This window comes from Cebus imitator, unplaced genomic scaffold (genome assembly GCF_001604975.1).
Source record: "Cebus imitator isolate Cc_AM_T3 unplaced genomic scaffold, Cebus_imitator-1.0 Scaffold504, whole genome shotgun sequence".
Taxonomy (NCBI): domain Eukaryota; kingdom Metazoa; phylum Chordata; class Mammalia; order Primates; family Cebidae; genus Cebus; species Cebus imitator.
The window spans coordinates 498,058-511,700 of NW_016107819.1; positions in this window are offsets into that span (position 1 = coordinate 498,058).

Below are 13,643 nucleotides of genomic sequence, written 5' to 3' on the forward strand. Positions count from 1 at the left end.
ACATCCTGAAGACAAAGCAGCTACAGGAAATGGTGGTTTCTCAATATGATTCCACAGCCTATTTATGGATCTTCCTTCCTCTAACAAATATTATAGCATGGAGGATTTCCTTGCTGCTTAAAACAAGTCTTTGTAACTTTTTTATTCTTAGCTAAGAAAAGGCTATTTAGAAATGGTAACCCACCGTCCCTTCCCCAAGAAAAAGCAGGAGATGAGAGATATTTGATTAGCTAAAGGATTACCAATAAGAGGATTACTGATATTTTTTAAAGGATTTTTTTAAAGGACTACCAATCAGGGAGATCTAGGCACAGAAGCCAAGGCAGCGGTTGGGAGACCAAACAGGTTACCAACTTTCTCCTAAATGTGATCTGTCCAGTGTTTGCTATTTTGCTTTATTTTGAGTGATCATATATCCTAGGTTGATCTAGAATCCTAAATTTTGGTTGTTATTGTTAAGTGTAATTTTTAACACTGTCTCCATTCACTCTATAAAGCGTCCTCATTTGGATAATAAATTACGTGTTTACCTCTTTGGCCTAAAACAATATTTTACTTTATCACTTCTACAGCAGCCATTTAATCATGGTCCTATTGATTCTACCTTCCAGTCTTTCTGATGTCTGTTTCCTTTTCTTATTACCTACCACTATCCTCAATCAAGCACCATCCTATTATTTATATTACTAGATTACTGTACTAGCTTTCTAGCTGGTTTCCTATTTTCCAATTTCCCCCTTCTTAATACATTCACCTTAATACACTCTACACTGTGATTTACATTAAAAAAACTGACATCACCTCTGTGCTTAAAACTTTTCTATAATTTCCTATTGCCTTCATAATACAGTATATACACCATAGCAAGTCATGTAAGGCCTTTTTGTCTGGTTTCTACTTGACTCTGGGACCCTCCAAATCTCATGTTGAAATTTGATTTCAATGTTGGAGGTGGGGCCTAATATGAGGTATTTGGGTCATGGGAGTGGATCCCTCATACATGGCTTGGTGCTATCCTTGCAGTAATGAGTGCGTTCTTGCCCTATATTTCTTCAAAAGAGATCCCTAGATAACTTATTCTTAAAAAGAATCTGGCACCTACTTCTCTTCTCTTTTGCTTCTCTCTTGCCTTTGATTCCAGCACATGGGACTCCCCTTCACTTTCCACCATCGGTGGAAGCAGCCTAAGGCCCTGACCAGAAGCAGATGCTGGCGCCATGCTTCTTGTACAGCTTGCAGAACAGTGAACTAAATAAACCTTTTTCATTATGAATTACCCAGCCTCAGGTATTCCTTTATAGCAGCACAAATGGATTAAGATACCCTATAACATCAAATTTCTTTATTCTCCCAAATTTATTAGGCTGTTTTCTAATTACTCTACCATTAATTCTGTACTCTAACCATGTCAAACTCATTGGAGGTCACTTTTAGTACCATGCTCATCTTGTTTTTGTGCCTTCACATATGTTCCTTTACTGGAAACACTCTTTTTATCACCAATCCCTTCATCCATTTGGGATGTCACCAATGTTAGGGTCTCTTTTTTAGTTTACAAAAAATTTATATATTTATAGCACACAGCATGATGTTTTAGTGCATGCATTGTGAAATGGCTAAATTATATATAATTATATATAATTAATATATAACATAATGTATATATTAGCCATTTCACAATGCACGCATATATCAAAACATCACCTTCTTTATATATATGTATTTTGTATGTTGTTTATATATATATATATGAAGATGTTATGTGTATATATATATATAAAACCTTACATATGTATAATTTGTTCTTGTACGTTTGATGAGAACACAAATTCTACTGTTAGCAATTTTCAAGTATGAAGTATATTGTCTTAACTTAGATTTCATTTCCTTCAGGAAGCCTTTTCTCATCCCTTACATCCAGGTTAGACAGTCCTTCTTTGGCCCCCATAACATTGTTTTCTTCTCCCATCAGAGTTTTCATACCACATTATCCTTATTTTATTTATAGTAAATTACAAATTCAGGCACATTAGGCAAATTTTCCAAGTTCAAAATACTAGTAAGAAACTGAGAAATAATTTATTTATTTTTTTTTCCCATTTATTTTATTGCGTTTTAGGTTTTGGGGTACATGTGAAGAACATGCAAAATTGTTGCATAGGAACACACGTGGCAGTGTGATTTGCTGCCTTCCTCCCCATCACCTACATCTGGCATTTCCCCCCCGCCAACCCCCCCCAGCTTCCCACCCCCCACCGTCCCTCCCCTATTTCCCCCCAACTGACCCCAGTGTGTAGTGCTCCCCTCCCTGTGTCCATGTGTTCTCACTGTTCAACACCCGCCTATGAGTGAGAACATGCGGTGTTTGATCTTCTGCTTTTCTGTCAGTTTGCTGAGCAATCCCATTACTGGGTATATATCCAAAGGATTACAAATCGTTCTACTATAAGGACACGTGTACACGAATGTTCATTGCAGCACTGTTTACAATAGCAAAGACCTGGAACCAACCCAAATGCCCATCGACGATAGACTGGATAGGGAAAATGTGGCACATATACACCATGGAATATTATGCAGCCATCAAAAACGATGAGTTTGGGGCCTTTGTGGGGACATGGAGAAATAATTTAGATTGAAGTCTGCCTGGCCCCAAATCACCATACCAAACTGCCTTTCTTTCATCCTTCAAAATACACCATGGGTGCCAAAAATATGCTCTGCATAATTTCAATAGTTCTAGAAATGTATTTTTAGTCCCAAATGTCTATAGAAACCGTATATGGGACTCAGGGTAATTAATGTTTTTTCAAACTACCAAGAGACCATCAGAGGCAGAGGTATTTTATGAATCCTCAGTGGCCCTAGATTCTAGGTTTCAGATCTAGAGGAATAGTGGGTAAAAATTACACAGCACAAGTCTTAAATGGGTCAGACCTGAAGTGCAAACACACTACCAAGGGGAGATAGCTAAAATCTTTTTGTTTGTGTGTGACTGGCTGCTGTCATTTGTTCTTTTGTTTTAATGCAATTATTAGCCATTATATATGAAAAGAAGTCTCTTGTGTAACAATACGAAAATGTGGGTTTTAATTTTTTTTCCACCCTTGTTTTCTGGTTCATCTCACTACAAACTAATAGATTTCAACATCATCTCAAGACCCATGGAAAGGCCGTGAACTCTCTGCATAATTGAGATATATGAGTATATACATATGTGCGTGTTGCATGGACTAGGGGGAAATCCTTGAAGAAACCCAGATTGTGAGACAATTTGGATGCCTGAGATTCAATTATCAGCAAACTTTGGAAGGAGCCTGGAACACATTCTACACTTACTAGAAAGATGTTGTTGAAAGATGTTGACTCCTCTACATTTCCCCTCTGTGCGATATTATACTTCTTGGTCACAGAAAGAGACAGGGAGAACAATTCAAACAGCAATCTGCCACAAATGCTTGCAAGCTCAGCCAGCTCACAAAGACAAACAATGTAATGAGTCCTGTCAACCCTCAGTGCACAATTACTTCCATTCAGTAAAGACAACTGGCAGGACATGTAGGGCAACTTGAATTGACTTATACTTGCTATGATTATGACAATAAGAAAAAAAGCAGGTAAATCCCATGCCCAAAATGCTCTGGGTAAGTATGTCTCAAACTTAAGTGTCATATGAATAACCTTGTATTCTTGATAAAATGCAGATTCTGAGTCAGTAAGTCTGGGATGTGGACTGATGTTCTGTATTTCTAACAAGCTCCCAGATGATGCTGGTGCTGCTGGTACAGAGACCACACTTTGTGATGAGGATCTAAAATACCTTGGCTCTGTGTACCATTCTTATTTACCACTCAAGGCCGATCATATATAATTTCAAGTTCTGTCATCTCTTCTACTCTCAAAATCCATCCCAATTTTCTCTTAATGCTAGAGTTTAGGAAAGCATATAATTCTTCCCAGGATTAGTAATTACCACATTTATGCATGTGTGTATATGTGTTTGTAATTACAGTATCATTATCATGAAGAGAGGCTCCCAAAGTAGGAGAGCATGAGGATGATTTAATCAAAGATTATTATTGCCTGGGTTTCCGCTATATTCAGTAAAATTCTAAATCTGGCTTGCCTTATTATTTGATCACAAAAACTGTAAGCATTTTATATTCTTCCTCCTCCATTCCTTCATCTTATCTGTATATCCATTTGTCTAACAGATCAAGAAAAATTTTGGTAATTCCATTAATTTAACATTATATTTGTGATAAGGTAACACAAATATTTCTGAATATATATAATTATCTAATTAATTATACCCTCATATCTTTTTAAACCAAATACATTCTATGTATTTATTATTTAAACTAGTGTATTTTACTCCTCCAGTATATCTTCCATAGGAATGTATACTAGTACCATAAAGAATATAACATATATGTGAATCATTCCTAAAGTAATACCTATGGGTAATTATGTGTTCTGGAAATAAGAGAATGTTTCTGTTTATCTGTTGCTGCATAACAAACCACCTTAATAATCAGTGAAATAAAACTAATTCTTACTTCCCAAGTTTTGTGGGTTAAAGTTGTTTAAGTTCCTTATGAATTCTGGATATTAGACCTTTGTCAGATGGATTAACCTAGATTGATTATTATATATTGTAAACATGTATCAAAACATCACATTGTATCCTATAAATAAGTATAATTATGTGTCAATTAAAAAATAAAATAGTAAATCAAACTAAAAAATAAAATCATCACATAAATGTGACAGCAGAATGAAGATTGCAGAAGAGTCACTGAAAATGAAGTCAGATCAGTAAAAATACAATCTGAAGAACAGAGAGAAAAACATTGAAAAATTAAAGAGAAAAAATTCAACAAATATAATTCACACACATATAACTTTAGTCTTATTGGAGGAGGGAGAGAGAAAGCATTAGAAAAATATGTATACATTTAAAGAAATAATGGCTAAATATTTCCTATATTGACTGAAAAAGATAAAACTACATATCTAAGAAACTCAGTGAACATAAGTAATTACAAAGAAAGCTACACATAGGCCCATCATTGTTGAACCACAAAACATGAAATGTAAGTAGAAAAATTTCAAAACGTGGAGAAAAATGGCAAATCACACATAGAGGAACAATGATATGAATTAATATCAGCTGAATTTTCACCAGAAATAATGGAGGCCCTAAAACAATGGCATATGTTTAAAGTACCCAGAGAAAAAAAATAACCCACATTTCTATATTCAGTGGAAACAGCCTTCAAAAACGAGGGCCAAAAAATACATTTTCAGAAAACTGAAATTCAAAAATATTTGTCACCAGGAGTTCTGCACTACAGGAAATATTGAAGGGGATCACCTTCAGGCAAGAGGGAAGTGGCATCAGATTAGAACAGCACTGGATATAGTTAGCTATATGAACACATATAAATTATTAATTTTTTAACTTCTTAATTCTTTAAAAGGCTTGATAAAAGTAATATCATATTACAGGGGATTTTGCCATATATTTCAAAGTAAAATGTTGCACAAAGGCTTGGAAATAAATAGAATTATACAGTTTTATGATTCTTACCTTTTACATGAAATAGTACAATATTAACTCTAGGTAGATGCTAATGAATTAAGGGTGGATATTGGAATCTCTAGAACAATGATTGAAAAATAAAAAGACATAGCTAAAATAATACAGTCATTAAAATACAATAGTAAAATTATTCAGTTAATCCAGAGAAGTCATTTAGGAAGTGTATTAGACTGTTCTTAGATTGCTATAAAGAAATACCTGAGCGTGGGTAATTTATAAAGAAAAGAGGTGTAATTGTCTCACAGTTCTGCATGCTTTACAGGAAACATGGTGCTGGCATCTTCTTGGCTTCTAGGGAACCCTCAGGAAGCTTCCAATTATGGCAGAAGGTCAAGGAGGAGGAAGTATCTTTCAAGGCAAAAGTAGGAGTGAGAGAGCAAGTGGAGAAGGGGGTAGTTCCACATACTTTTAATTGACCACATTTCACAATAACTCACTCACTATTACAAAGAGAGTACCAAGCCATGAGAGATCCGTCCCCATTAATCAAACATCCTACTAGGCCCCACCTTCAGCATTGGGATTACAATTCAATATGAGATTTGGATGAGGACAAATACCTGAATTATAGCAGGAAGGTAAGAAGGAACATAGGAACACACACACACACAAACACATACAAAGAGGATGATAGAAAATAAGGAATAAGTTGGTAAATAAAATACCAACTATACTGTTCAGACCACAAAGTAGCTCCCTATGAGTCGTTCCTCCTGGTGTCCATGCCCTTGGGTAATCTCCTCCCTTTGACTGCAGGTAGAACTCATAACTTGTTTTCAATCAATACAATATGGTAAAGTTGATGGGTTGTCAGTCTCGTGATTACATTAGGTTATAGAAGACTTCATCTTGTTAGCCTGGAACAAGAGATTCTCCTTGCTAACTTGAAAAAGTAATGTCCTGCTGGGCGTGGTGGCTCAAGCCTGTAATCCCAGCACTTTGGGAGGCTGAGGCGGGGGGATCACGAGGTCAAGAGGTTGAGACCATCCTGGTCAACATGGTGAAACCCTGTCTCTACTAAAAATACAAAACATTAGCTAGGCATGGTGGCACGTGCCTGTAATCCCAGCTGCTCAGGAGGTTGAGGCAGGAGAATTGCCTGAACCCGGGAGGCAGAGGTTGCGGTGAGCTGAGATCGCGCCATTGCACTCCAGCCTGGGTAACAAGAGTGAAACTCCGTTTCAAAAAAAAAAAAAAAAAAAAAAAAAAAAAAAAAAAAAATTAAAAAAAAAAAAAAAACACATATAGAGGAAATAAATTATTAAGCATAAGTCATTAAAATAAAAAACAAAATTGGTAAAATTAATGCACACTTGGGTCTTTAAAGATTTTAACAAATAAATAAACTCCTAGTACTATTGACCAAGAACAGTACAAAGGAAACAAATATTATCATTATTAAGAAAAAAGAAGGGAATGCCACTACCAATCCTTCACTTAATAAGATGATGATAAGATAATGTTAAGCACAAGTTGCCCTCAATAAATTTGATAGTTTTGATGAAGTGGACCAAGTTCTTGAAAAACACAACTTACCATAACTGATTCAAGATGAAATAGAAAATCGGAATACTACTGTATGTAATACACAGATATAATTCATTATGAAAAGCCCCAAAAATTCTAAAAAAAAAAAAAAAGTCCCAGATGATTTTAGTGGTAAATACTATGAAACACAAAATGAAGAAATAATATCAATCTTACAAACATTATTTGTTATAATATTTAATATATCTCAAATTGTTTTATGATGACAACATAACTTTCATACTCAAATCTGATAGATGTTACAAGAAGATAAAATTAGAAACTAAATTCCCCATGAACATAGATGCAAAAATCATTAATAAAATACTATCAAATTAAATAGGCAACATGTTTTATTTAGTTATTTTGGGAGTCTTGCTCTGTTGCCCAGGCTGGAGTACAGTAGCATGATCTCAGCTTACTGCCAACTCTACCCCTCAGGTTAAAACAATTTTCCTGCCTCAGCCTCTTGTGTAGCTGGAATTAGAAGTGTGTGCCACAACACCCAGCTAATTTTTGTATTTTTAGCAGAGAGGGAGTTTCACCATGTTGGCCAGGCTGGTCTCGAACTCCACTGCCTGGGCCTCTCAAAGTGCTGGGACTACAGACCTGAGCCACCATGCTTATCCAATAAGCAACATATTTTAAATGATAGTATTACATCTCTAAGTGGAATTTGCTCCAGCAATACAATTTTGGTTTAATATTGTAAATATAATCATTTTGATTTTCCACATTAACAGAAAAAAGGAGAAAACAACATGTTTTTATCTCAAAAATGGAGAAAAAGTATTTGAAAAAGTTCAACACCAATTTGTGATAAAAGCTCTCAGCAAACTATAAATAGAATGAACTTTCTTTTTTTTTCTGATTAAAGGCACTCACGGAAATTCTACAACCAACTTGTTATTTAATGAAAAATATTTAATATTTTTCCCTAAAATCAAGAAGAAGGCAAAAATTTCTACTCATACCACTTCTGTTGAACATCACATTGGAGATCGTAGCCAAAGCAATAGAGCAAGTAACAGAATTTTTAGGCACACAGATTGAAAAGGAAGAAGTAAAAATTACTGAATTTACAGATAAAATTATTTATTTCATTGAAGTGAATATTTACATTTGCTGGGTATGAGATCAATATAAAAATATGCATTTATTTTTATTTTAGTAGAAAATAATTGGAAGACAAAATAAACTAACAACAACTAGCTCTGGCAATAACACCAAAAAAGTAAAGGCAAAAAACTGTATCTTGAAAACTACAAACATTGCTGACAGAATGAAGAATCAAAAGGAGAGACCAACCTTGTTCGAGATTGGGACGATTCAATATTAAGAAGATGCCAGCTATTTTCATATTGATTTATACAACTGTATTCTCCTTATTTAAAACCACAGCAAGATTTGTCATACAATATGAAAAGTTGATTCTAAAATTTATCTGAAAATGTGATATACCTAGAGTAATGAGAACAGTATTAAAAAGAAGACCAATTTAAAAACTTACACTTTCTCATTTCAAGATGATCAAATGCTAGAAATTAAGACTGTATAACATTGTTGTAAAAATATTAAACAAAATTAATAGATCAGAATAGAGCCTGGACATATGTTTTTATACATATGGTCATTGGGTTTTGTTAAAATTCTCCCATCAATTGAATTAAAAAACAAACTTATTTTGAACATGCAGTACTAGAAAAACAAGATAACTGTGTGTGTGGAGGGGCACACCCAAATATGGTAAAGTTGATGGGATGCCAGTCTCATGATTACATGAAAATGCTCTTGAACAATACATGTCACTCTAGACTAATTTGAAATTAATCATGGACATAATTGTAGAAGCCAAAACTATGGTTTTGAAAGAATATGTAAAAAAGCATCTTCATGAATTAACCAAAGATTTCTTAGGATACACAAGTCCTTTCCAATAAAAACTTCTGATAAAGTGAATTCCATTAAATGAAGAACTTCTTATCATGAGTCATTATAAAGAAAATGAAAAGATAAGCCATAGAAGATATTTGCAACATATATAACTATTAAAGAACTCACAACTATAATATATAAAGTATTCCTCAAATAAGAAAAGTCAGACAACCAAAGATAAAAAGGAAAATAGAATACTTGAACAAACACTTCACCAAAAAAGATGTACAAATTGGCAATAAGCTTATGAAAAGTTGCTCAATATCATTAGTCATCAGGGAATGCAAATTTGAAACATAATGAGATACCACTTCACACCCACTCAAATGGCTAAAATTAAAGACTGACAACTCTGAATATTGGCAAGGATGTGAAGCAGCAACATCTTTCATACATTGCTGATGGGAATGCAGAATGTTAGTTGGGAAAAGCTCTGGCATTTTCTTATAGAGTCAAACATGCATTTTCCACATGATTTTGGGACTCTTCATCATAGTACCTCTCCAAGAGAAATAAAAATTATGTTTACACAGAGACTTCTACAGGTATGATTCATAGCAGCTTTATCATATTATTTAAAAAGTGGGGAAAAACCCTACATACTTCCAACAGGAAAATGGATAAGTAATTGTATATTTATATAATAAAAGAATATACAGCAATAATGTCGGTTAACACTGATATGTACAACTGCAAGGATACATCTTCAAAAAATCTTGTTGAGTATAGAAGCTAATAATAAAGAATGTATACAGTATACATATTTTTTACGGACTTTAAGAACAGGCAGAATTAATTTTCACTGTTAAAAATCTTAAGAGGAATTTCTCATGGGCAGTAGGAGTTGGCTGGAGTGGGACATTGGGGAACTTTCTAGGGTAATGGAAGTATTTTATGTTAATTGGTTTTTGGTTACATGGGTATACACTTGTTCCTCTCTTTTTCCCTGGTTGTTTGTCATTTTGGTTTAGTGGTTTTCTGTAGTGGTGCCATTTGAGTCTTTTCTCTTTGTTNCTCTTGCCAAGTTCTAGAGAGCCAATTATGTGCATCTATTTCCAACTTTCCTTTCAATATCATCATAGCAGTAGCTTGAATTAGCCTACTGGAGTGATAGTATCTTCAGCATGGACATCAGCAAATGCTACATAGCATGGTTTTATTTTTCAGTAGTCTGGTTTACTACCATATCACTGGACTGTAGAAAGTTGTAAACTATTTACTGAACTGTTCATTTAAGGTCTGTGATATTTGCAATATCTCCCAAGTTATTTCCACCATAGATCTACAAATGCTATCTCTCCTTTCCCATTCTTACCTAGTTTATTGTGGGGCAAACATGAAGTTTGTATTCAAACCAGGATTGTGCTTTGCTCAATAAAAATAAATGTGATACTATATTTTTAAAGTTATTTATTTGTCTTCATTAAATACAGCTGCATGTGTACTGTATTTTCTGACTCTGGTTGATAAGGGTCTTGTCTAAAGTCCTTTCTCTTCCATTATTCAGTTATGTTTATTCTTTTATTTCATGTATTTGAAAGAAATAGGTGTTCCATCTCTAATAAGGAAAACACCTTCTTTGCAACATGTCACATCATTGTGTGTGTGTGTGCGTGCGTGCACCCGCCCATGTGCAGGAATGTGTGTGTTTTATTTTTAATTGTACAAAGCAGGACGATTAGGAAATATTTAACCAAGGTAATGTTGCTATGTATATTACTACAATTTGAGCACATGACAATTACATATAACTTTATTGATTTAAAAAAATGATTCAGTATTTTTCAAAGAAGAATTAATGCCTTTTTAAAATAGTCCCTCTAATTGTACTTGAGCCTGGAAAAAGCTCATACGATTTTATTGCTTTGCTAAAATTATGCTTGGAATTAGCTTGAACAGAACATTCTTTGCAAGTGAATTGTCTTTTACTGTTCACTTTATGTTCAAAAGCAGACTATTAAAATCAGGAGACCCACTGTCTTTACATGAAAAGCTTTCAGAAAACAAGTATATGTTAAAATGGATCAAGATGTGTTTACATCCTTAATCAAAATAAAAGCATCAGAAAAAATATGATGAATGAAAATGGTATTACTTAAGGAGTTTCATCTTTTTTATTTCAAGTGGACAGGCTTGATTTACTTTTTTAAGGCAGATGACACATATCAATTATATGCTGAATTAGCGATCATTTTCTTCTGTTGCATCCCACAGACAGTGCCTTATCTTCATGGCATGTTTTAGCTTAATATCAATAAGGCAATAAGATCATTGGAATGCTTTGTCTGTTGGTTGACACATTTTTTTGTGTGTGTGGCTTTGTAGTGGAAAAACCTTTATGGCGCTTCTGTTACCCAAAGGGATGTTTCCTTGGCAAAGATTTCTCTTAGTATTTCAGTAACTATGGATTCTGTATATTTCTTCTGAGCCTCCATTATGGAAATAGAATCACAGTGAGGTTTAAATGAGATAATATAGTCCTGGCACATAATACGTGATCAATAGTATTTAATAGTATAATACTATATTTTATAACTTATTGTTGCTTTAATTATCTGCTAAGTTATTAGAACAAGTATCCTGGCTTATTGATTTTTTCCTCTGTGGCCAAAACAAGTTCTGAAACATTTTAAATGCTCAATAAATGTCGTATATTGATGTACTACAGGCTATGGATAATTTGTGTTTTGAAGTAACTTTAATATTATAGGGGATTTGAAACATATTAAGGGACAGAGAGATCCCCCATGTACCTACCACTCAGTTTCAGCAGCTATGGACTCACAGTCAATTTTGTTTCATTCATACTCCTTTAAACTTGCCCCTTCAATCTTTCTTGAAGCAAGCTGAGTTCATTTTTAATCTTTGCTCCAGTAGGCCTCCACTGCCCTTCTCCAGCTGGTAAACTCAGGAGATACAAAGCCTTTTCAAAAGGAGCATAAACAAAATAAAATTGTAGAGTGGTATCTGCTGCCATGATCACAGAATTTCCCAAGCTTAAGAGAAAATATGGATTTTCTGCTCCTGTTTTTGTCCCTTAGGGCAGATAACTGCGGCTCGATTAGGAAACAAGGGACAGGTGGTTAGAGTTTAGAGCTTTTCTGAAAATGACATACAGAACAATAGTCAGGTTTTTTGGGGGATTAAAGGGAACTACCTGCTTCCCTTGCACTTGAAGATAGAGAATATGAAACTTGGCCAGCAATATAAGGGTTAAATTAACTTGCAGACATTTAGAGTAGATGAAGTAGCTATTCACCATACAACTGTAAGCAAGAGGAATTTTAATAATGTTCTAGTCAGTATCAGTCATTTAACTTAAAAGTGATAAAAATGTTTCAAATTATGCCTCATTATTACTCACCAAGTTCCTTCTTATGAAATGTGTGTTTCTCTTGTTTATTGAACTCCATTTATTTTAGTGCTAGTGAATAAATTCATTAGTTTTATGTAAGAGTTGTGGAAATAGAATTTGCAGTTGCAGTATAATCTTAATCACAGGCAATATTCTCACTGCTCCGTATTTCCTAGTATTTACTCTTTAAAGAGAGAGGCAGGTGGTAATGTCAGTAGCAACTATGAAATGTTCTGGGGAGCTTTGACATTATTTCTTGATGTAATAGCATATTTCCTTAAAGGTTATTTGCACTCACCTTGTGTTGTACAAGGAAAGGGCAGAATAATTTTTGTTGTGGCAGTATTCATTGATTTGGGGTGGCAGTATTGATTGCATGTGCATTTGAGATTATTACAAACAGAAACTGTGCAAGTATATCCTAGTTGTATTGGCAGGCTGTCTAAGATGCCAACAGACATCTCCTGCCAGCACAGAAAACAAAATTGCTTTACATCTTTGGTGAGATATTAAAGTGCCTACCTAGTCTTCATTATTTTAAACATTTATATTCATATTAATATTCATTCCATCATTTAATCATATGTTCAACAAACAGTGCTTGTAAATTTACTTGGCACCTGATCTTGTACTAGGCAATGGGAAATAAGCAGTTGCCACCCTTAAGGGGCACTCAGTGTGGTGGAGGAGGCAGATAGCTACACACCAAACTATAATAGCTTGACAAGTAGAGGACCAAACTGACCCTACTTTCAGCTAACTTGGAAATAAGTATGGTGTCAAATTAGTACTAGACCATTTAATATCCATGTACATTAATTTTTTAGAAAACAATGCTTTATATAATTAAAAAATAAAATGAGATCTTCTCAATTAATGCTTGACATTTTACAAAACATGTCAAAAATATATATATACATACACACATACATACATACATACATACATACATATTGGAATTATTTTTTGAATAAAAGATGAAGAACTTGGCTGTTCTATTCAATGATAGGCTGGATAAAAAAAATGTGGCACATATACACCATGGAATACTATGCAACCATAAAAATGGATGAGTTCATGTCCTTTGCAGGACATAGATGGAACTGGAAACCATCATTCTCAGCAAACTGACACAAGAAAAGAAAACTAAACAGTGCATGTTCTCACTCATAAGTGAGTGTTGAACAATGAGAACACATAGATACAGGGAGGGAGACATAT